This window comes from Bolinopsis microptera, chromosome 8 (genome assembly GCF_026151205.1).
Source record: "Bolinopsis microptera isolate Bmic1 chromosome 8, MBARI_Bmic_1.0, whole genome shotgun sequence".
NCBI classification, from domain to species: domain Eukaryota; kingdom Metazoa; phylum Ctenophora; class Tentaculata; order Lobata; family Bolinopsidae; genus Bolinopsis; species Bolinopsis microptera.
Window position 1 is genome coordinate 13,479,100 of NC_087079.1, and position 26,164 is coordinate 13,505,263.

Here is a 26,164-nt window from a genome sequence, read left to right on the forward strand (position 1 = left end):
AACGGGCTATTATCTCCTTACATTAGGTTTGTAGCTCTGTTGCCGCTGATGTTACTAATAAAAGAAAAGGCTAAGTTTTTATGAATGTCTCAGCAATTTCAAAAAAATCGAAAAAAAAACATATGGCATCTAGTATTTGTTACTTAAATGGTTTCAACTTTCAAATATCACATGATACTCGACTTACTCGTCACTACACAGCGATGGTATGTGTAATTGCGTACCTAATAAAATTTGTGTCTCAGTTTAGAGTGATATTAGCGGCTGGACTTGGACTTTGGTGGCTGATTGAAATTCCAGCTCTGTCAAAATCGTCTCTTGGAGTAGTTCAGCATATCAATGGTACAAAAAACAAATTTCTCTAAGCGTATAAGGTGTGTCGAATTTCTCTATAGGTATATAAAGGTGTGTCGTGCTGATTGTAAAAATTCGTTTTTGAATCAAAAATTTCACTAAATGAGTAAATAATTCAATAATGATTATTTCAGGATTTATCAATATACCTTTTGCTATCCTGACATTTTACACATTTGTAACTCAGAGGCCAGAAGTTCTAGAAACATGGAATCATCATTTTCCGATAGGTAAGAAAATTTAAAAATCATGTTTGGGTAACGACTGTGGACGGACAGCTGGCATAGCAATACTGATACCACTTCATCTTAATTTGTTAATTTCTACCACGTCAAATGAATTCTTTTAATCTCTGATTTTTAGCCCGAAAAGCAAAGAAAGAGGCTTCAATGGTGTGGAAATACTACATCTACCGTCCGGTAATGCAGAAACTGTTTAGACACCAAAGCAAATCGAAGAAAAGAAGTACATCCCCAGGTTCAACCCCAACCAACCCGCCAGGACCTGCTGAAGAAAGTGCAGCCCCTCTTGATGTGCCACCACGGCCCGCTCAGTATTTTAGCACTGAGGAGTCAATGGCGGGAGAATACGTAGAGTTTGAGGAACCGAACCACTACGTAAACGAGGTAGTGCTGGAAGAGGAGGGTGAACATGTGCCAGATTATGATATGCCACCAAAAGTGCCAGAATACGATATGCCAGCACCACCACAACTAGCCGGAGTATCCAGTTATCAGCTAGGGGAACAGCAAGGATATGACAACCTACAGCGAGAAGAATCTCCCCTGTACATAGATCCTGTTGAGGAGGGCGGAAATGATTACACTTTGACTAGACTTTGAAAATGTATTATAATTGTGATAGCAAATAGTGCAATATCAGGCTCAAAAATAACCAATAACAATAACACTCGCTTCAAATAGTCGAAAATAATTCATCTGTTATGTGAGCGTCAGAAATTTAAACTGTTACTGATGCAAGGTGTAACATAAATATTAAAAAAGATTCTTTCCATGTACATTGTACTCCAAATCGATGGTAGACTTTTACAATCGTGGTCAATGGATTATAATTGTCAGATACGAAACAATATTAATTGTCAGATAATATTGAAAAACAGAGTTTTAACTTTTACTCAGTAAAAATTTTACTGCTTAAGGTTGAAGAAAAACATGGGATAGCATGATCAGGAGCTACTTTTAACGAACAAAAAACCAATTCTTACGCGATATAAGTAATCTGATAATATTATTGCCACTTAAAATATTCCCAAAATGTATTGTGAATTGTTGAAATTAAATTTAAGCTTTAAATTGTTCATCATTATCAAACTTCTAAACTAATTTCGTCAGAAAATAAAGTTGCACATAATTACTTCAATTAGATCAGTCCATGGGTACTAGTGCCTCTGTCAACATAGCCTATAAGCAGACAATATATTACAGTATTGATAATATATTTTTATATATTTTATAAACAAACAAAGTTAAATATTCAAATCATAGGAAACAATACCCATATATATAATACAGTATACAGCATATATTACGTGTACTAATCATGTATAATAAGGAAAAATCTATAACAAAATTAAGTGGTATTACTTAGTTAGTACATACATAAAATGTTCAACATGTGTAGTGTGCTGCATAGAGCAACTCAAACAACTAAATTTTTTTGAGCTTACAAAGGTTTAAATACTCGAAATACTATCCATAAAAGTCACATACAGCAACAAAATGAATAATATCAAAAATATCATTCTTCAGAGCAGAGGATGATCTCAAGAAAGATCTTCAGTGACTGAAAATTTGTCAAAATAAATCTGATTAGACAAGTCCTATGAAACCAGCTGTACTCAGGATTTACTGGGTTGCAAGTTCCGTGAGTTGAAATGATGGGGACATCTACAATTATAATGAGGATGTCCATGTCCACATCCCATAACTGGTCTGCCAACTGGTTGCAGGGAAAGTGATGGTGATGTCATTCCAGCCTGGAGAAAGAAGGTGGTGAATACATTGGTTAACTGGAGAACTTTAAAAACTATGAACTGTCATAGTTATGAGGTGAAAAATTGCAACTTTGATCAATGCAAAGCTAAGTTTTCAATGAAACGATAAGTTTTATTTTACATTCCTTTAATCATAAATAAAATATGAGCTTAAACCACGAATTAGTTAACTAGAAGTAAACTTGAGCCTGAGGAAATATTCTTTGGTGATCGTATTTATATAATTATTTTAAAAACTTTATTTGGTTGTGAGTATTTTTATTATGGCAAGTTGTTGAATTTAGTGAGACAAGGTCAGTTTCTCTATTGTCTTAGAAAAATGTCTACTTTACAGTAGGCAATACCGAGTGGCAGGAATGAGGGACCAAAACGCTTGGGGCTAACAATGGCCCAAGTTGATAAGTTTGCATTTTATAAGTTTATAGGGATTAGAGTTATATGAGTAAAATCAGACCATCAGAACAAAACTTACCTTAGCTTTCCTGGGGTAGTTATGAAAGACGTTGCAGTTCTTGAGCAGCTGCTGGGTATCATTTAAACTCTGAAATTGTTTCGAATTAGTAATGGCATAATAGATTTTTATGATTTCCGGCAGATTTAAGGATAAATGTCGATCTTTCTCAATTTCAGGAACCTTTTGTAAAGTATTATTAAAACTTTAAAAACGATAACAGATGTTTAGTACTCACAACAAAGTCGTCAAAAGGATCTAGTAAACTTGAAGAAAATAAAGACTGTTGCTGGCTGCGCTCGCGCTTGCTATTTTGACATCTAACAGAGGAATTTACATAATCTGTGGTCTTGCAATTTCGACTTTGAATACGAATTTCTTTCTCTTCATAATTATAAGCCACATTAAGGTTTTTAGAATGATGATTGGGAGATTTGACAGACAAAATATCCTCTGAGGTAAAGTTTTGTATATCTGACTCCAGCTCTGCGGCCACAATATTGAGCATTTCTTTGTATTGAGTGCTGCAATCAAGGGCTGAAAAAGTCGTATTAAGCTCATGTCATTGTTAATTCATGTAATATATAAATATAATTAAATATGATACGTTTGGGACATCAGGAGGTGTCTGCTAAGCGGCAAAAGCAACAAAAGTGACAAAGATTGATTTTTTTGATTGGGAACTGGGTTTTACTACCCCAGTTAATGTTTACTAAAATAGATATTGAACAGCAATTTAATAAGATAAAAATCGTACCAGCGTACTTTAAAATCTGTATGATTCATGAAATTAAAAGTAGCTATGACCATTAAGAGTTAAATATATTGTTTATATTCCCCATCATGGACTAGTGGCTCAACAAAACTGCGTCGGAAATTAAAGCTCAGCTAAAGCCTGAAGACTATTCAGTCTTGTATAGAAAATAACTACAGCTACCAATATGTCCCTCACAAACATGGTCCAAAACATATCAAAACAGCACACGAAACACACACTCAAAAAAAAGTTGTCAACCGTTGCTCTCATCGGCACAATAAATTTGCCCGTCCTTTATGTAAAACTTTTTGGTCGGTTCTGCAAGTGCCCGCTTCTTCATGTCCTGTACCAGATCTTTCCGGAGCTTCCTCTGTTCGACAGACCGATCAGGGCTCAAGAAAACTGTCTTAAACTTCTCACTCTGCCGCAGGTTCCTGGCATTCCTCAGAATCTGATCAACGATGAGCGAGTTTGAGGTGATAACTTTAACTGGTCGCGTTGAGTCAACCGTTTTCTTTTTTCCTATTCTCTGAGCCTCTACTTTTGGCTTTATGCCAATAGTTTCCAGAACTTCACTGACTTGAGATTCGAGCTTCTCTTCTTTTTCCTCAGGCAGACCGAAGATAAGAAGGTTCCTGCTGCGGTCCTCCTCTGCAACAATAGTCTTGACTACAGACGTCAATGCTTCCGGGCTGATTACTGGAGACTGTGCTGGCCAACTTTGAACGACAGAGCTGTAAGATTGGAACTCCGCTTTCACTGAATCAGCAACTGAACTTGACACAGTTTTCTTCATCGCTTCAAGTTGCTCAATCTTGCAAGCTGATAGCTCGGCCTGAACACTGATAACCTGCTCTTGCTTCTCAATTAACTGACCCTGAAGTCTGGTCAACACATTCTTATACGTTTCAACGGTCTCCATAAGATAGTTCGTATACTCAAAAGATCGACCACACACATCGACAATCTCCGGCTTATTCAGTCTGTTGAAGTTCTTAGCGTCCGCAATGTCCTTTAACTTTCCGTACGGCTTGCCAAATTTCTTCAGAGTCTCTTTGCTCCAGGTGAACATCTCATTCCACATGTAATTGATACTTTCCAAGTCCAAATCTGCCATCGTAAAGATCAGCACAACAAGCTAGCAGCGCAGTAGCGTTGCAATTATCAAGAGATAAGCAGTGCGATAACGAGAGCTAACAATTTTAAAACGGCAGTGAGAGTGTATTTCGACTAATGAAAGTGTCCCTGACACAGCCAAGAGCACTTCCAAGCTGTTTAATTAGTCAACGATCTGTGCATATTTTTCAGGTATTGCAAAAGAAAATACACTCGTCTCGGCAATGCAGTATAATTTCAACAAAATAGTAATTCAGCAGCACAAAAGCAGTACAATTTTAACAAAATAGTAATTCAACAGTACATATTCCTCTACTTACATGGTGAGGAGAGTATAGTTTGTAATTTGAGAAGACTATTGTCCCATATGTGTTCGTGAGGATACAGCTGTTCCACAATTACTCTTGGTTTCATAGCTGGCAAAATAAATCATCTTATTTATAAACAAGTAACGACAAAATTATAATGATATAACAGTGATACTTCTAAAATTGACTGCGGCTGCAGTAACTGGTTCTCATCCAGGCCAGTTGGACATTGTTGTACTTTCCAAGTGTGCACTGAATAAGTGAGTTTGCTGTGTGACACAGTTATCCTGTGCTTTGTGAACAGTGTAGTAGTTTTAAGTACTGTGTTTACAGTACACAGCAATGTAGATGCACTAAAGCGGTACCCCAAGAAGATTCCTGATCTTTATGCAGGACCCTTCCTCATTTAAATCTTGATCACGTTTCTGATCATTCGGCTGATCCGACCGGACGAAGAGACAGTACACAGATAAAGTAAAGTAAAGTAAAACTAAAGTAAAATTTATGACATCAAATCATCACATATGTCTACAAAATATCATCGCACTATGTGAAAAAAATATATAACAAATATTTCCCCACCAACATTAATAATTTATCAAATACAATATTTAAAAACAATTTATCAAAACGTTATCTTATTTTAAAAACCTAATCAAACTTCCCAGTGGAATAAAGATTTATAAAACGCTTCTTTGCAATATAAGGATGAAACCAAAGATAATCGTTATGTCTTTATTACTGACATAACTGGCTCCCTCAATTCTTACTAAAATTTCATTAGAAACATTCTAAAAAAGCAATCATTTGTAATACTTTTAGAAATTGAAATAAATTTTCGTGCACATACAGAATGAATGGTTAATAATTTAATATATATGTAGACCAAGGTCTATGCACGGGATGCTTCCTGGAAGAATCCAGTTCTTTTAGCGGGGCACCCTACCTAAAGCCAAATTGAGATATAATAATCATATTCCTAAGAAATAATCAGAAATCGAATAACAATCAAATAATATGATATATAGGAGTAGTAACCATATTTACTATGCAAAATGCCCCAACCACATAGTGTAAATTTATATAGAATTCAAATTCCATATCATCATTAAACCTCAATAGTCAATATAATAATATAATAATAATAAGTAGGAATTTATACATCGCTTTATAGCCATAAAGAACTCAAAACCCAAAGATTCAGTTCAAACCATCTAAAGCGACTCATGAGTAACATATACATAAGAACTTATTTTTATGAAGTATGGATTTTATGAGAGAGGTAATACATGATACTTATACAAATACGTTTTCAAAGAGATGAGTTTTTAGTTTCTTTTTAAATAAGACGATATCAGTTAGTGTTCTCAATTGATAAGGAAGCTGATTCCAAACAGAGGGTCCGCAGTAGCTGAAACTTCTCTCGGTTTTACTATAGTTTGAAATAGGAGGAACATTTAGGAGGAAATAGTCTTCTTCAGTTCTTAGTACACGTACAGGTTGACTCTTGATGTCAATACATTTGGTGATATACTCCGGCGCTATGTTGTTGACGCATTTGAACACGGTTAGAGCAATCTTATACTCTATTCGTTGTCGTATTGGAAGAAAATGGGCTTTTTTCAGGAATGGAGTGACACTGTCCCATTTTTTGATAGCTTTCCAACCAAACAAGAATCGAACACAGGAATTTTGTACCTTCTGGAGTTTCTTTATGAGAAGATCGGGTAAACCGTATAGGAGTCCATTGCAGTAGTCTAGTTTTGAAAAGATCAAGCAGTGAATGAGCTGTCTTTTTAGATCATAGTTAAGCTTTGAGCCTATAACTCGAAGGTTCCTCAGATGGATGTTGCAGCAACTGATAATTGAATTTATTTGATCTTCAAATGTTAGGAATTGATCAAATAGGACACCTAAACTTTTCACTGTGCGGGATGCATCCACTGGGTCAGCTGCATTGTCAAGTTGTATTGAATCGACTGGACATGAAGAGTAACTGTTCTTGGTCTGTACTACAAGAGCTTCTGTTTTGTTTTGGTTCAGTTTGAGTTTATTTTGGGTCATCCAGGTTTTAATATCTTCAAAACAATTTGTTATTCTCTCTTCGATTGTTGACAGATCTCGAAATAGTGGGTTAAACTCAATGTACAGTTGAGTGTCATCTGCGTACATGTGGATGTTAAATCCATGTCTCTTTGCGATCTGATTGAGCTCCTTTGTGTAAAGTATAAACAGAATTGGACCTAGAATTGAACCTTGCGGGACTCCAATTCTAAGGAAGCATCTCTTTGATCTTGATTTATCAATAGTTACTGTGAAGGATCTGTTATTAAGGTATGATGTAAACCATTCGAGAACAGTACCTTCAAAACCAAAGTCCTTTTTTAGTTTTTTTAGGAGCAAGTGATGATTTACAGTATCAAAAGCAGCACTGAGGTCCAAAAGGAGGAGGATAACCTTGCTTTTCATGTCACTGATACAAAGAAGATCATTGTAGATGGTAAGGGTTGCAGTTTCGCAGCTATGATTTGACCTATAACCACTTTGATGCTCAGCATGAAGATTGTGATAGTCAAGATGTTTGGTCCAAGCAAAATTAAATAACTTCTTATATACCTTACTGTCATACTACAAATTAATTAAACATTTAAAATCTGTTAACCAGAGAATAAATCTCTAAACCTAATGCAAGTGAAATAATTTAGATGCAATAATGAATGCCTAATGTGAGTATCATCTGTCAATGTCCTTGCAAAACAGTCTGTACAAGAGATATGAGTAACTAATATAGAAGAAAAAACAGGAAGTTGTCGTCTGTTGAAAAATAAATAAAATATCTAGAATATAAATTAGAATATAAAATAACATTCAGTCAATGTGTCGTCAATAAACTGTACAATTATCAAATGTTAAAACTGGGTGATACAGTCACCAAAAATAAATACTAAGTATAATAAGTTAATAGATTAAATGTGGTCTATAAAACTACCACTAGGTATAATAGGTCAATAAATTAAAAGTGGTTTATAAAACTACCACTGTGCGAACCCCTTCTCCAGTTAAAACATGTCAGTCATGTGCAAAATCAATCAGAATGGTACGGTGGTAAAAAAGGGAATATCCTTTCGATACATCAATTATATATGCCTCAGATTTAAAAGAATTAGAAGATACTTAGTTATCGTCGACTATGATTGCAGTGTAAAATTTGTCATATGAATTGTTGACGGTATAATTAGGGTCTGTTGTTATAGATGAGAGTAGCTGTTTCTTATACGAATCACTAAAGCTTTTAACATCGGGCAGATTTCGTAGATCTGTTGGAACATTATTCCAACATTTTGCCCCCAAGTATTGAAAGTTTTTATGTGATGTTGATCTATTAACATATAGGTTGCAGCTTTCGCCGCTCCTACTACCTCCTGATATGTAACTAAATTTGTTCATAAAGTTTGTAGGACAATTGTCATGGATGATTCTAAACATATAATTTGACAGATGGAGTTGTCGTCTAAGATGGAGTGGTAACCATTTCATGTCTCTATAAAAATTAAGGCTGCTCTCTGTTTGTGGAACGTTGAGAGCTATTTTGGCTACCTTTTTGTACAGAGTGTCAAGTTCAGCAAGTTTTGTCTTGCCAGCTCTACAATAGATCGTGTCTAAATAATTGAATTGTGGCAACATGAGTGCATTGGCAAACATTTTCCTATATTTAATGGGTAGCAGTGCTTTACTTCTATACATGGCACCAATTCTCTTCATGACCTTCCTAATAATATAATCTACATGGCTTTTGAAGTTTAATTTACTATCTAGAATGAGGCCAAGATATTTTGTCTCTTTGCACTCCTTGATTGTGAAAGTTACCTCATTACATTCAATGGTTAATTCATCATGTTGATCAACAGAATCAAACAATAGGAATTCAGTCTTCTTTTCATTGAGTGATAATTTATTAACACTGAGCCATTTAAAGATTGTCATAAGTTCTATTTTCATGTTTATAAATGTGCTTCTGCAGGTTTGATCAAAAAATAGTGCACCATCATCTGCAAATAGAAAGGGCTTAGATAGGTTACAGGCATAAATGATGTCATTTATGAAGATACTAAATAATATAGGCCCAATGATGCTTCCTTGTGGTACACCACTCAGAACTTCTAAAAATGAGCTTAGTTTGCCATTGATCCTTGTGCATTGATATCTACAAGATAAGAAGTTCTTAAACCAGGTTAAAGCAATGCCACCAATTCCATAAAGTGCCAATTTTTGAAGCAATATTTCATGATTCACTGTGTCAAAGGCCTTCTTAAGATCAAGAAAGATGATTCCTGGTTTATAAGACTTAGATTTACTCATATATATTTCGTCCATCAGATCGTACATCAAATAAGTTGTGGAGTGATTTTTCCGAAAGCTATATTGATGCCGGATGAAAAGTTTGTTCTCTTCCATGTAATCAGTGAGTTGCTTGCCGACAAAGTATTCTATAAGTTTTCCTACAAGTGGAAGGATGGATATTGGCCTGTAATTATTAGGATCATCTTTAATTCCTGCCTTATGGATGGGAGTTACTCTAGCTTTTTTACAAAGGTATCTTTCTTAAATCCTTCTAATTTAATTTTAAAGCCTAAAACTGTCACAGAATTCTTGCCGTCCGGGGGGGAGTTTGTTCCAATATGGAATAGCTCGCTCCGGGAGAAAATACTTCTGTGTTCTGAATATTCTTGATTTTAGTTAAACTTCTACTATACTATACTTCTACTATACTTATACTATACTACTTCTATTGCTTGAAACAAGATTAAGACCGACTCTGCTAATTCAAAACATTAGATATCCAATGGATACTTAGTTACTCCCTAGTATAGATTATGTGACACTGTGATTCGAACCTGAAAACTTCTGGGCGTAAGGCGGAAGCTCTAACCACTAGGCCACCTACCCATAGTAGGTAGAAAGGGTACTGCCAATAAAAACACTGTACAAGTTACCTTTTATTTAGGACACATACATTTAAATATCGCTGCGCGATATTTAAATCATCCACATGTATATATTCAGTTATGGAAAATGTTAATAATAATAGCATGAAAAGTCAGACGAAAATAAAATATTTAAGGAGTCTTTAAAGCATTTACAGCTAGTTACAGGGAACGTTTTTATTGCTTACAGAGCTAAAAAGTTTGTTCGATCCAACCCAGCAAACCTTACTGGCTGGCCGTGTTACTAAGTAAGTAAGTAAGTAAGTAAATATTATGACATAACATCATCACAAGTGTCTACAAAATATCATTGCACTAAATAAAAAAAAATAATTTAAATAATTATATTTTTCCATCAACATTAATAATTTATCAAATTCAATTTTATTAATTAATAAAATCTAATACATTATCTATAAATAATTCATTAATACTTCCCAGTGGAATAAAGATTTATGAAACGCTTCTTTGCCACAAAAGGATGAAACCAAAGATATTCATTATGTGTCTCCTTATTAGTGAAACAAATTTTTTAGTGAAACAAATTTAAAATTTTATCCTTTATTTTACAATCATAATATAATAATATTTATAAGCCTCCGTTTTGAAAGTTTTAAATTTTAATACATTCACATTTCTATTTAAAATTCAATTTTATGTACAAGTCAATAACTGGCCGCCAAAGCCGCGCATTCTTGAAAACAGGATTAACTTGATTATAGTTATACGACTATGTAAATTTAAAACTATCCGTGGTTTTTTCTTTAAAATAAATAAGTTATAATTTACCTAAGTCCAAAGCCAGCTTTGAAAAATTTACTATTAAATCATAATATATCGTCAACTTTAAATATTTACAATGCAACAATTCATTAATCTGTAAACACGCGTACTCCAGCCCCTTAACGCATAAATTGTTATGCGGCGCGGCTCAAGCCGCGCACGCACGTATTATTTTATACTGTTTGCTTTCTAATAAATATCGTGCCAATGTGTACGTCTAAATTGTAAACGTTCATGTTTTGTGTAAAGTGAATCCAATTGGGACTAGTGACAAGGATAAGGACCCAAGTGCCTGTACGGCTTTTTCGGACCCCTGTGGACCACTACTCTTGAAATCACTCTACAACATTGAACATCTATATCTACTACGTCATTTGGCAATTATTGTCATTAATCTAACTTTCTAATTAATTGCCGAGGGGGAAGAGTAAACGCTTCACATTAAAATTCAATATACAAAATTCAAAACCATCAATACGGTATTAAATATTATGGACAAATCTATAGATCTATTTCGTAGTCATATATTCACATGATTTGCTTTATATTATTTTAATACTGTAATGAGCTTGCTGAAAATGGGCTTGCTGAAAATGTTTGTGCTGTAGTGAGTGGCAAGAAATGTGACGATGCTAAGTCCCCTTCCTACTTGTCAGCTCCCTCCAGCATTCTAATGGGTCATACTACCTCAGACGAAAGCTCCATACACAAGTCCTTAGAAGCCATTCAGACGTCCATTAAAAACTTGAAAGACAATGATAGCCATCTTAGGACTCTTGACTCCATCAACACAAAGCTCGCTGAACTAAAACTAGACATCAACTGTTTTAAAAACAGTAGATCATCAAATGTGTCCACTCCTGACCTTCCCATGCCACCTTTTAACATAGGGTCACCAGCAGCATCTGAGACAGTCAATGAACAGCTCCTTCTGGATGCGCAGAAGCATGCAAGTGCAGAGGATTCCAAGTCCAAGCACATTGTGTCGTATGTCCCGGACTTCATAGACACAGACTTAAACACTAAGCTGCTGGTTTTCCTTAATCAACAGAAGGAAGCCTTTGATGGAAACTCAGAGAATGGCCATGACGTTCTGAGCTTTGGCGAACCGTACGACTACCCTGGAGCTAAAGCTGCAAAGCCCAAATCAACAGAACTCCCTGAGGTTCTTGCTGAGCTAGCCTCTAAAATAAAAGATCAGCACCCAGGATCAGTGACTAACCAGTGCCTGATAAACCGATACACCGACGAGAACAGCTTCCTTCCTAAGCACTCTGATAACGAACAGTCACTGGTTCATGATAGTTCCATCTTTACAGTATCCTTAGGAGGAGAATGCTCTGTCAAGTTCACAAAAAAAAGTGATCTTGAAGGGGAGATTGTAGAGACAGTAGAGGGATGCAGTCTCTATGTTATGAGCAAACAGTCTCAGTTTCACTGGGACCACAGAATTGATAAAAGCACGGAAAAGAGACACCTACGATATAGTATCACCTTCCGATACATAAGCAGTAGCACCAATGCGACACTGATTATTGGTGACTCCAATACCCGGTACCTCCGATTTGGGTCTGGAAAAGGAACATTTGGACACCGCTTGCCTGGAAGAAGAATAGAATGCTTCACCATAGATAAGCTAGATCCTACCCTTTGTGTAGGTTATAAAAACATTATAGTTCATTGTGGAGTAAACAACATCAAGAATGATGGGGGGAATGTTAAATATTGGGCAAATGAGCTGAACAAAAAGCTCAAGACTATAAGTGAATTGTGCCCTTACGCTAAAATAATTGTTTCACCTATACTGCCAACTAGGTCCTCCTTGCTGAACGAAAGGGCTATGGAGTTTAACAGGTTTTTATTTGGATACTGTGATACCAATTCTAGAATAGGTACATTAGATTTTAATAGCTTTGTTGACGAAGATGGTCTGCTGAATCAGCAGTTTTGTAGATATAAGAAGCCGGATGACCCAATTCACCTTGGATCAAACGGTATATTCAAACTCTCCCGGGCTTTTGCTCACAAGATATTTGGTAGCCCTGTTGACGGGAGATCATTCAGTGATGTTGTTAATGCCAAAGCTAGAGGCAGATTTTCCCCACGACCACGTAGATCTATATTTCAGTCATGATAGTTAAATTGATATGCGAAATTTGCTGCTGCTGCAATAAACCTGTACGAGCTGGACACCCTTTCATAATTTGTCAGATGTGTGACAAAATAATGCACAAAAAATGCAAAACTAATGACAACATAGTCAAATTTCGAGATGAAATATACTGCAAAGTCTGTATTGAAGCCAACGATATTATTCGATACAACCCTTTCTACCAAGCTCCCCACTTTGCTAACAACGGCCTTATTGATGATGAGCCAGTTAATTATATTGAATCTATCTACAACAGCTCAAAAATTCTTGAAAACTGCAAAACATTCTCCATAACAGAGTTGAATGCCACCACCCTGCCTGGAAATTCAGTCGAATATATGTCCACTTTATTCTTCAACATTGATGGGAATGCAACAAACTTTGACAACTTTGCAGTTGAGCAGTCTAGTATAAACCACAAGTTTTCTGTTATTGGTCTTGCAGAAACAAACACTGATGCTGACAATGGAACACTATATCAGCTTAGTGGATACTCCTCGTGTTACCAATCCCGTTATTTCTGTCAAGACAAAAACCAGTTCAAGGCTAAAGGATCAGGAGTTTGTCTTTACCTGAAAAACTCTCTAAACTTTAATAAGATTACTGGATTATCTCTCTGTAATGAGCACATAGAATCACTGTTTGTATCTATCACCAGTATGAAAGACCCAACCGTTGTAGGGGTTATCTACCGTCCTCCAAACGCATCACTTGAACTGTTTAACAAAGCATATGAACGTATTCTCTCTAAACTGAATGGCAAGAAGGTATATATCCTTGGGGATTTTAATGTTAACATTTTAAACCACCCATCTTCATCAGAGGACAAATTCCAAGAAATAATATTTAACAATGGCTTTATACCAACCATATCAGTGCCAACTCACCATATGCCTGGTTGCTCCAGGACTTGTATTGACAATATCCACACCAATGTATTAGACCAATCCCTTATCTCTGGTGTCATATCTGACAAGATCTCCCATCACCACCCTATATTCACTTTTGTTAAGCTTTCCCCCGACTCTGTGTCACTATCTGATTCACCAGACAAAATTACTATACACTATGACTATAGTAATGCTAACCTAGAGAAGCTCTGTCTTGAAATAGAAAACGATTTAGATAGGTTCCACTACAGTTGTGACACATTTGACTCTTTTATGCAGCTATTTCAAGAAAAAATAGACTTGTCTTGCAAACTTCTAACTCCAAGAACCACTAAACGTAATAGCATAACCAACCCTTGGATTACCCAGGGCCTAATTAATTCCATCGAGAAGAAAGCTAGATTGTATTTCGAATGGAAAAAGACTTGTACATTAAAATTACCTGACGGGGATCCGAATAAGCACATTTGCTACAAGGAATTCGACAAGTTTCTCAAAAGCTCAATAAATATGGCAAAGGCTATGTGCTACACTAGAAAATTCGAAAAGTACAGCATGAACTCGAAAAAGACGTGGGAAGTTATTAATGAACTCCGTGGTAAAACTATGTCTCGACGTAAGGACGATTTTGTCATAAACGGTCAGAGAGTTACCTGCAGACGAATAATTGCTAACAAATTTTGTGAATATTTTACATCTCTTGCAAGTAATCTCAATAAAAATGTACTGACGAACAATAGTATTTCTCTGGAACCAATAGAATCATTTGCTCAGTTCATGTCAAATTCAGTATCTGACTCCATTTATCTGGAAGAAACTAATAAAGACGAGATCATTGAGGTGATCAAAGATTTTCAAAATGGCAAGGCGAGTGACATACCAATAATTGTTGTAAAGAAATCATCAAAGCTCATAGCTGGTACCTTGGCCAGGCTTTACAACACATGTATACAAAGTGGTACATTCCCGAGTATTTTTAAAACTGGTAAAGTTATTCCTATTTACAAGAAAGACAATAAGGAATGTATTGAAAACTATCGGCCTGTATCAATATTACCTTTATTTGGAAAAATTTTCGAGAAGATCATTTACAAACGGCTCTATAATTTCTTCACATCTAAAGGTGTACTGACAGACTCACAGTTTGGATTTAGAAAAGGTCATTCCACCACTCATGCTCTACACAAATCTATAGACTCCGTTACAAAGACTCTAGCTGGCAATAAACATGTCTTAGGAATATTCATTGACTTAAGCAAAGCCTTCGACACCCTTGACCACAACATTCTTCTAAGCAAATTAAACTCCTATGGTATTAGGGGCACAGCACTTACCTTACTTAAAAGCTATTTGACTAACAGAAAGCAGTATGTTATGTATAACGATGTACCATCAGAAACATTGGATGTGAAATTTGGGGTACCACAGGGGTCAATTCTAGGGCCGTTACTCTTCCTACTGTATATGAACGATATAGTGAACTGTTTTTCTGACAGTGAGGTGAAATTTGTACTTTATGCTGATGACACTAATATCTTTATATCAGGACCATCTAGAGAAGCAACATACAAAAAAGCAAACTTAGTTCTTAAACATGTGTCGATTTACATGAAATGTAATCTACTCCATATCAATATGTCTAAATGTTGCTACATCCATTTTAAACCTGCCTCTGAATATGATGAGACCTGTGCAAGGACCAGACCATTTGCTAACCTGCTAGATGAGTCTAGGTCAATATTCATCGATGGTAAGGTTATTACCAAAGTCAAGGATACCAAATTCCTAGGTATTGTTATAGATAGTAAGTTAAACTGGGCTGCCCATATGCACTACATTCGTAAAAAACTTCGGTCCATGACTGGTGCAATCTGTAGAATTCGACACTCGATACCTGGTGAACTATATTTGAAAATATATAATGCTCTCTTTGAATCACATCTCAGTTATGGTATAAGTGTTTGGGGCGTTGTCCTTAAAGAACGATCAAATGACAGTCTTTTTATCACACAGAAGCACTGTGTAAGGATCCTTTTTGGTGATCTCGACTCATATTTAGATAAACAATCAACATGTGCACGTACTAGACCGTATGGTATGCAAAAATTAGACCATAAACACTTTGAAAAGGAGCATACAAAACCCATTTTTAATAGACTAAAAATTCTAACGGCTCAAAACTTGTACAAATATCACTGCATTTTAGAATTCTCTAAGATTATCAAGTACCACTGCCCCTACTCCCTTTATGAGGCCATCAACATTTCAAACCGTGCAACGAGTCTAACTGTTATTCTTCTAAATAAATCAAATACCTTTTTGTTTAATGCAGCCAAGCTTTGGAACACAGTTCATAAAAAAATTTTAAGTTCAAGCAATTGCCTAGAAACTTCCATTAACTTGATAAAATTGAGAACCAAAGCACTATTAGTACAATCACAGGCAGCTGACTTAAAAGATACCTGGACTCCAACCAATTTTAAATTGCAGTAATTAAATTGCACATGCAGCAGCACACACCTAATATTACTATCATGATTGAACTATAAGCTGATAAGCTTTCAGATCCATTTTTAACCACTGATGTAATGTTTTTAATAATTAAATATTTTATTTTACAAATTTATATCAGATCGAACCTATATTTGATAATCGAACCTATATTCGATAATCAAACCTGTATTCGATAGTTAAATTTATGCGATAAATTGATATTGATATTATTATTGTTGAATAAAGTTAACTCCTGAGATAAATTTTATTAATTTTTAACAAAGGGACTTGGAGTATAAACGACCAAGTTCGCATAAATGCCTACCCAACCAAGAATTTAGGAGGCAAGGGTGGGTGCGTAAACTTTACGGTCTGCACTCTCCGATCCTGTATCACCCTGAATTCTTTTTGACGTATTTTTGTATTAGGTATATACCTTCTATCCATTCTCTTGCTACTCCAAGTCCCCTAAGATATCTGGTAAAAAGGTCCTGCTAGTTATATATAAAATATATTTATGTTTGCTTTAATTGATACTAAATAAAATTGTTGTTTTCTTGAAATTGTTGTTTTCTTGAGTAGGATTTGTGTTTCGAGAAAGAAAGGTTGCGGTCAAATTATTAGCAAAAGTAAACAAAAGTCCATCAGGGACTCCGTGGAGTCGAAAAAGGTACACGGCCGCTGTCTGGTGCTGCTAGGCATTTATTGATCAAGATGTTTTATTGTATTGATTTATAATGATTCTATTGTTCGTGACTAATCAAGTTCTAAGTTGTAAGTGGAGGTATAAAGTGCTGCTTAAGATACTTCGTCATCTCATGTCCAGTATAATGATTAAGATAGTATACAATGCAGTTTTAGTAGTTGACCCATACAGTTAAGTCCGTCATAACTCACAATCGTTAAGTCGTCGGTCAATTGTCAAAGTCGTTGTGTGTTTATTCGTTGAGATAGCAGTAAGATAAGACGTTACGCGCGCGCGCGTTTAATCCCGTCGACGTGAGGTGTGACAATGAAAACGCCATAGAATAATCATTTTCGCGCGTTACGTAGAGTTTACCAGTGTGTAATACTAGTTAACACTGGGTGTACACTGAGTGTAAGTGTAAGTTTCATATACAAGCCGTTGAATATTTCCAATTTTGAGTGTATCGTGAGCATGTTTTACAGTGCGATTGCTCGGTACTAGTGTGTTTGTGTATATATATATATATATCATTTGTGGAGTATGGTGTAAGTAATGTTTTTGGTTGGAGTGCAGTGGTTGTATGTATGAGAAAAGATATATGGTCATTTTAGTAACTCACATAAATCAGAACTTGAGCTCATTTGTGGCAAAATTAAGCTCACACCAATCAAGTGTATCATGCTTGAATTGCAATTCTCGTAAGGCAATTTTCAATATATTCTTAAACCCGTTTGTCGGAGTATTAAAACTTATCTTACTTGATGTTTGTCGACAGCTGTTCCACATGTAGGATGATTGGTAGATGAATTGTGAGGATGGTTGTGATGTAATGAAATAATCCTCTCGTCGTGGTGACCTGTTAAATGATGAGTACAGTGATAATGGTTCCTCTAACTTATTAATTTTGAATAGTTCTAAGAGACAAGTGTACTTGTACAGATTGTGGACCGTCAACAACCTGTGGGTTTTAAACAAGGGCTTGGAGTGTTCTTTTTGGTAAAAGTCCACCCCCAGTCTTTGCTTATCAACAGGTCGTGTTCGGGCACACGTTTTAAACTTCTCTAGGTAAGCTTCTCTATCCCCAAACAGAATTCTTATACACTTTTTCTGTGTTTTAAAGATAGGTTCAAGTCGGTTATTGCTAATACCACCCCACACAGATATTCCAAATCCTAAATGTGATTCAAATAGAGTATGATATAAATCCTTATAATACTGCTTTGGGACAATGTGTCGTATTGCTTAAATAACTGGGTCCTTCAATTTTCCCTAAAACTTCATTCGAAACATTCCAAAAATAAAAATCATTTACACTGTTTTTAGAAATCATTTCTTTCTTAAATCCTTCCAATCTAACTTTAAAGCTTAAAACTGTCGAGCAGTTCTTGACATCTGAAGGGAGTTTGTTCCAGTAAGGAATGACTCGCTCCGGAAGAAAAGAAGACTGGAGATTCTTAACTTTAGTTACACTCTTATTACACCTATTGGTTGAAACTAGATTAAGACCAGATCTGCTCATTCTGAACAAACCCGATCCATATTCAGTCAAACCACTAGTTACTTTAAAAGCTTCGATAAGGTCCCCACTACGAATAGGAGTCAGCATGCTATATTATTTTGCAAAACTCGTTTAATATCTTGACAATATTTAAAGTTTATGGTTTTAGGTTTAGGCGCGGCGCACGCACCGCTTATATGTTATAGCTCATTCAGCTTCTGTTTTCAGCGCTGTGTTGCTACACACTGTATAGCATGTGGGTCAAGCGCGGTGCCGCGCCTAAACAGCAAAAGAGTTATTTATTTTAAAATTTATTTTTGTACCTCAAAAATGATGTAAAGTTTTTAATATGACGTAGAATTAAAGCTATTTCCGTACAGCCTAAGTGCTAAGCATGCTCGTTAGAAAAACTATGAACAATGAACATAACATGCTAGCTTTCTTTATTTTTGTAAGTCGCGTCGGCTGACATCTTGGGTTGTACTGGATGTAACAAGTTTATTATCGGATGTCTACTTATATTTATTATGATATCATTATCCATTGTAATGGCAATAAAATTTAAATTTTGTTTTACTTAAAAATTTTGTTTTACTTATTCGCCGCTCTGCCTGCTGCCAGCGTTGTCAAATTGAGGATATCCAGTCTGCAGCTGTATGGAAGAGTACCCGCCTCATCAATAAGACGGGTAAACCGCCTCTGGACGCTCTCCAGCTCCAAAACAGTCCCCCAACTTCCATGAGCCGCAACTGGATTCCACAATTGGACACAATACTCAAGATGAGGTCTTATCAAAGCTTTATAAATAGCTATCATTACAACCTTTTCTCTAATAACTAAGTTCCTTACAATCCAGCAGATCATACGATTTGCTTTAGAAATACATGCTTTTATCTGTTCATTCCAAAGCAAGGAGCTATGGGTAATAACCCCCAAATCTTTTTCCTGTGCAGATACTTCTAGTTCTACTCCATTTACAATATAATTCGAGTTAAGATTATTATTCAGATTAATATGGACTACTTTACACTTGGCAGGATTGAAGTTTAAGTGCCAAATACTCTCCCAAATTTCGAGTTCTAAAATATCATCAGATACACTTCTATGGTTAGCTGCATTACAAACTAACTTGAGATCATCTGCAAATAATTTAATCTTATTTTTAACATTGTCAGGTAAATCGTTTATATAAAGAATAAATAGCAAAGGACCCAATACTGACCCCTGGGGAACACCAGATAACACGTGTTTCACCTCAGACCATTGTCCTTCTACACAAACCCTCATGGTTCTGTCTGTCAGAAAGTCTTTTATAACATCTAAAACTTTTCCCTTGACCCCAAACCCTTCACTACTTCTGTATCTTTGGTCAAATTACGCTGTAAAAGTATCATCCTGGGATCCCAATCCATCAACAATAATAACACCTGGACTTACCACAACTTTCACATCGCCCCTCACTCAGCCACAGACCAAACCAGTTCATCACTCACTCACCAAATTGCCGACCCAATATCTATTGAAGTGGCGAAAATTTTCTAGACAAATGACATATCGATATTGCTGCAGCAGATACAAATACCAACATTATTATATTCCCAAACGTTTGAACCATTAAATTAACTAGGAAATTCAATCCTCAACTTAACATTTACTGTTTTAAACTGATATGATGATATTAACTTAACTTATTTTTTTTTAATACATACTCCTTCTTAGTGTGGTGACTTGGGGTCCATAAATATAACAATACAAGCTGATAAACCAAAAAGAACAACTGGGGTAGGTAGGTAGCCCTGGTGGGTGCGTAAACTTTACGGTCTGCTCCCTCCAAGATCAGCCTGCTTCTCCATTTTACCGTGAAGCCTAATTTCTAGTTTTTATAAATACAATGCAAGTGCAGGTTTACTAATCTTAATCTACTTAACAACTCAATAGCCCAAGTCACCATACCCGTAGTATATTCCATGGTAATAGAAGAGTAGAAGAACTTTAAAGTTTTTCAAATTGTTGCTATAATTGATTTAAATAAAAAAATTGTTGTTTTCTTGAAAAAAAAATTGTTGTTTTCTTGAATTTAGATAGAAGTCTAAAGTGGGGGACTGTGTCAAAAGCTTTACTAAAATCAAAATACAAAAGATCGACAGGAGCACCTTCGTCTAAAATATCAAAAATATTATCAAAAGTCTCTAAGAGATTAGATAGAGGTGGTATAATTTAAACAAATGGCTCGAGCTCGCGCCGTGCGACAGTAAGTTATTTGCTTGTAGCGTTGTAGCGCGATGCGTTACTGTGCCGCGCCGCGCACTCAATGAGGCATCTCTGGCTAGATCGGCGAGATGCGCTACTGTGCTGCGCCGAGCTGCCATGAATTGACATCGTCAATTAACTTGTAGCGCTATGCTTGTATCACGTGGTGACCCCAACTATAGTGCAGCGAAACCCCTGTAGAGTTTCGACAATACAGGGGGAGCCGCGCACTCGTGCGCGGCGGGTCATACAACGTATGACAAGCGCTATGCACCATGCGTGCACTACTGGGCCGGCCGCGCCGCGCATCTTCTCGCATCTTCTCGCAACCACAGATCGGCGAGATGCGAATGATTGACATTGTGAATCAAGTAATTTGCACGCGTGGCTCACAATTGAGCCAGTGAGAGGACCAGTGGCGTAACGTAAGGCCCCGCAGACCCCGCTATGCGGGGGGGCGCCGTGAGAGGGGGGCGCCAAAATTCTGCCGCCCCCCTCATAATTTGGCGCCCCCTAGAAATATGGCGCCCCTGGTAATAAAATACTTGGTATATAAGGTGCAAAAGTTGTTAAATATCGTGCTACTGTTCTAAGATTTGTAAAATTCTAAAATTAAATATAGTGCAAAGCAAGCAGCCAGCGCGCGCAAAAAACACGTGGTAAGTGATAACGATATTGCAATTGTTATACAAACGTGGTACACAAAATTCGCGCGTGAGAATGTTTTGATTTTCTGGCAATTTTATATATCAATGTTTACTTTTAACTTAGATCCCAATTTAATCGGCAGTCACCTATTGTAGTATTATGATACTTCACAAATAAAACACCAACATCTAACAGGTAGCAATAACAAATAAAAATATGGAAATAAAAAACAAATTACATTTTTCGATAATACATAATATTTACATTACCGTACAGTTCATATTCCAAGCAACTCTCAGCTCTCTTAGGTTTGGAAAAAGCATCAAATTTGGCCAGCTCTTTCTTGTCAAGTTGTCTTGCTGTTAAGTTCTCGATTGAGATGATGGCTAAACTGTAAACTGCTTAATCTATCGTAAATTGTTTAGTTGCCCATTGTGCTTCGGAGTTTTTAAATAGCTTCAGTTTGCTAAAGGATTTTTCAGTACTGGCTTTTTTTTTATGAAAATCTTTTCAAAATTTACAGAACAGCAATAAATCGATCAGAAAATAAAACTGGTAAAAACATGCTTCCGTCTGTAAATAATGACGGGACACCAAAACACGATGAATGCATGACAAGTCACGCTCGCAAAAGATGGGCCCTTCAAGCAAGAATGAAATGTGATCTGTGATACTCAATATAACAAAATTAAAAGCAAATCATGAATTGTAAGCTGTGGTCAAAATATATGATAAATCGAGAGGCACACTCGTAAATGCACAGACAAAACATTTCACACGATACAAAATCTTCAAGTTCATTTATCAGCCTTCACTATTTCACCCTTCCGTATGAAATCGCTTCTTCTTTAGTTCGGTAACGAGTTTCTGACGGCTGATAAGTTCTTCGGGAGTTCTATTTGGTGAAATATAGACTGTCTTAAGACCTACTGTAACCGAGATAGTGAGATAAAGTGCCAGTGCTGTTACTACCTCTGAGTACAGTGTTGCCAGTTGCTGGGTCGCTGGGGCCTGTACAGTTATTCAGATTGGCACCAAAATCAACTTGAAGGCTGACAAGCTACGTAGCGAAAGATTTAATTCTTCAGTCAGGTCGTGCTTGTGGAGCTGGCTCAGTTGTTTTGCAGCTTTCGTCAGCGTACAATTGACTCCACATTTTGCTTAGTATGTACTATGTACATGACATCTTCCAACCGTAACGAAACCTGATTTGGGAAATTTGATGTTAATTTACAAATAAATTTGTAAACCACTTCCTTCTACAAATTTCACCACATGGCATAATACCTAACATAACTCCACAGATGCCACAATATTAAAGCTATTTACATGATTCAAAATAAACCTTAATACTTACTTCAATGTTTTCAGTCACATCCCAACTCTGCATATACATTGAGCAGCCACACTCCACACATATCGGCATTCGGCATGTAGTTCATATAAACACATGCTATATCCGGGAATTTCATTAATGTAAAGGTTTGTTCATTAATACATTTTTTTAAACGTACGGAAACAATTCCTACAAAAATAGGTCACTCTTTGTAGTTACTAGTTGTGACACCATACAACAGCCATTTCAAATCATTACTACTTCTGGCAGCAAAACAAAGTCGGCTACAACTGCAAGTTCTAACAAATAACAATAATCATTTGAACAACTACCAATAAATAGAAAAGTATACATTTAAATGTTTAACATCATCATCTGGTAACAACCATACTAGCATAAAAACTCGCTAATAGCATTAGATAATGGACAATCAGTACAGTGAGTACAGCTCACACACGCACTTTTCAATTGTATAATATATAAGGTCACCATCACAAACACTGTGCAACGATATTGTACCTTACCTTCAATTAGTTAAACAGCAGTTTAATGATATTTATTACCAGTCCCGACCAAATTCATTACTCAGAACATCGAGAACCCTGATTCCATCAAGTCCCTGGGTAACAGTACAATAGAGCATGTGGAAGACCGAAGACTTCATCTATCTGGGATCCAGAATCAGAGATAGTGAGAGTGATATCAGGGTTGGGAAATCAAGAGCATGGGGAGCATGCCACACACGCAGAAAAAAAGGTATAAGCTTAGGAAGTCTATCAAGATCAGAGTGTTTACAGCACTTGTCGAGTGTGTGTTTTTGTACGGTTCCGAGACTTTGACGAAAAGGCTGGGAAGATGGTTGATGGTTGTTATTCGCGAATGTTATGAATGGCCCTTAACATCAATCAATATCGAGACCATGTCAGCAACCACAGCCTGTACAGTGAACTTCTCAAAGTCAGCTCAAAGATCACCCAACGAAGGCCCAGACTTGCAGGTCATGCTCAATTCAGAACAACTATAGAATTTCCAAGACCCTATTATTCTCTGGCCATATATTACAGCACGATCGATTGTTAGATGGCTAAACAACCAACTTTAATCCATACAATTCTAAAACTCTGAGCTAGCACTTTAATCTACAAATACACTTTTTATATTACTCATTGTCGCCACAGGTTGATCATGGACACTAACAGCTTAATTTGAGATAAATGACTTATGAGTTTCTCTAAAGTTAACTGTAAAGTTGTGTAGTCCAGTCATTGATGGACATTTATGGAAATGAACCTGCAAATGTTTAAATACTCACGGTAACAGTCTCCCAGCTCCCTGCTTGTGTAATTAAGCAATGAAAACAATCCAAAATTATCACATATGACATAAGTTGTAATAGCAGAAACTTTCTAACCGTACATTCATCCACCACTGTTCAAGAACCTATACCACTGTTTAAAATCATGACGTGAGCACTGTACATCCAATCAGCTATTCCTTTAGTTAGGATGATAGCCAAAACTATAAGGATTTTAGAGAACTAGGGTAATAGTCATAATTCTAAAATTTGAGTGACTGTGTTAGTCATGTTAAATGTTCGCGTAAACTTAGTACGGCATATTTGATATTTTACCCCATGGCCCATTGATGATTACAATTTACATGAACAACCGGTAACCTTAATATAATATACATTTTTGTAACATATACAGCAGCTTAAATTTTAAAACAGTTATCCTCGTTACACTAACAATATATAATACACACAATTCACAAAATTGTTTCGTTGTTTATCACAAATTAACAGTAACATCACTAATCAGACGAATGACAAATTACTTAACGGCTGCGGGCTGTTTCGGATGTAATGTCTAATGTCAAACGACAATGAAAAGCGAACAAGATTCTGACATTGTGTAACCGACTTGTCATTAGTATAGCATGATTAGTGTCCAGTACATGATACATTTATTATTACCCTAACGCGTCGTCCCTCTGCATAGTCCAATCACAACCGTTAACATGTATCACGAGATAATATTTTATCCAACGCGAAAACAATCATGCGCAAATTACTGGCGATTTAATTACTAAATCGCGCGGCTTACATGTAAAATTATTTGCGCGCGGCTTCTTACTTTCCAAATTTAAATTTTATTGGCACACATTTATATTCCGTTTTAAAATTAAAAAATTGTGATGGCAACGGCCCTCGGACAAATCTAGCGAGCGAAGCGAGCGCGCTCCAGAAAGGGGTGCGCTTTTTGAGTTGAGCGGGGGGGCGCCAAAAAGTAACGTTACGCCACTGGAGAGGACAGGAATCTGCAAAGTTAAAGTTGAAAACTTTTGATCGGCCCAAAGTTCATATAGCCATGTGTCTACGCGTACTGCGTGACGCGCTTGTTTCACAAGTAGATTTTCCGCCTTCGGCGGTCGCGCGCTACTGCAAGCGAAAGGGCTCTGGTTAGAGCAAGCCCAAAGTGAGACTTTTCTGGATATTTTGAGATAACTCAAAATCTACGTTGTCTCAAATTTTCCGTTTTATCATGGGGTATTACTTGGGGACCTCAGGCTATTATGTTCATAACAAACAACAGATTAGGCGGAATGACAGGCTGAGCGCGGCCCAGTAACATGGCCGGGTATAGTAGGAAATTTTATTTTTACACACAGTGCAGTGAATATTTTGCAAGAAAACCGGGAGTCTTTTGCTATATCGTAGCACTTACCACCTCGGGCTAACATTTCGAGACGAAATTAGTGACAAGCGTTATATTACTTCGAAGAAATACGCAAAATTTAAACGAGTAAAATTAATTGTTAAACTGGGTTGATACAGATTAAAAAATTATTAAAAATTTTGTCAAGTTACATGCTACATTAATTTTATTAATTTTCAAAATATTTAAATAGATTAACGGTTGATTGACGATGTCAATCCGTCGAGCTGAGATCGTTGCTCTGCGAAGCAGAGCAACGATCGACGACGATGATGCTTTGATGCTTCAAAGCGAAGCAAGATTGCTAGTTTGCGCGGCGTCGAAGCGGCGAAGTCCTCCAAGATTAACGGTTACATGACAATGTCAATTCATCGCAGCTCAGCGAGGCACAGTAGTGCATTTCGCCGATCTAGCGAGAGAAGCCTCATTGAGTGCGTGCGCGGCACAGTAACGCATCGCGCTACAAGATTAACGTGTGATACTCGTGACTCGTAAAATATTTGGTTCAAATATTGAATTTATTATTATTCAAAACCATCGCGTCGAAAAGTCTCACTCGGCCTCGGTGCGCGTTTTGGTAAGTTATATAAACAGTTAGCAGCAATTAGCAGCAGTTTCTTTGCACTATGGCACCCCTATGTCCTTAGTTGTATTAGTTTATGTTAAATCAATAAATCGAATTTTATATTTCTATAAAGATGATTTTACTTTCGCAGAGTATTAC

General features: G+C 36.5%; 1 long non-coding RNA gene across 1 annotated transcript; it reads right to left on the minus strand.

Moving 5' to 3' along the window:
* Positions 1 to 1,186: 1,186 nt before the first annotated feature.
* On the minus strand, positions 1,187 to 5,110 carry LOC134819751 (uncharacterized). The gene is made up of 4 exons (XR_010160796.1): positions 5,013 to 5,110; positions 3,058 to 3,356; positions 2,841 to 2,909; positions 1,187 to 2,350 (listed from the first exon to the last, which is right to left on the minus strand). It is a non-coding gene; the product is annotated as an uncharacterized LOC134819751 (long non-coding RNA).
* Between the last annotated feature and the right edge of the window lie 21,054 nt (positions 5,111 to 26,164).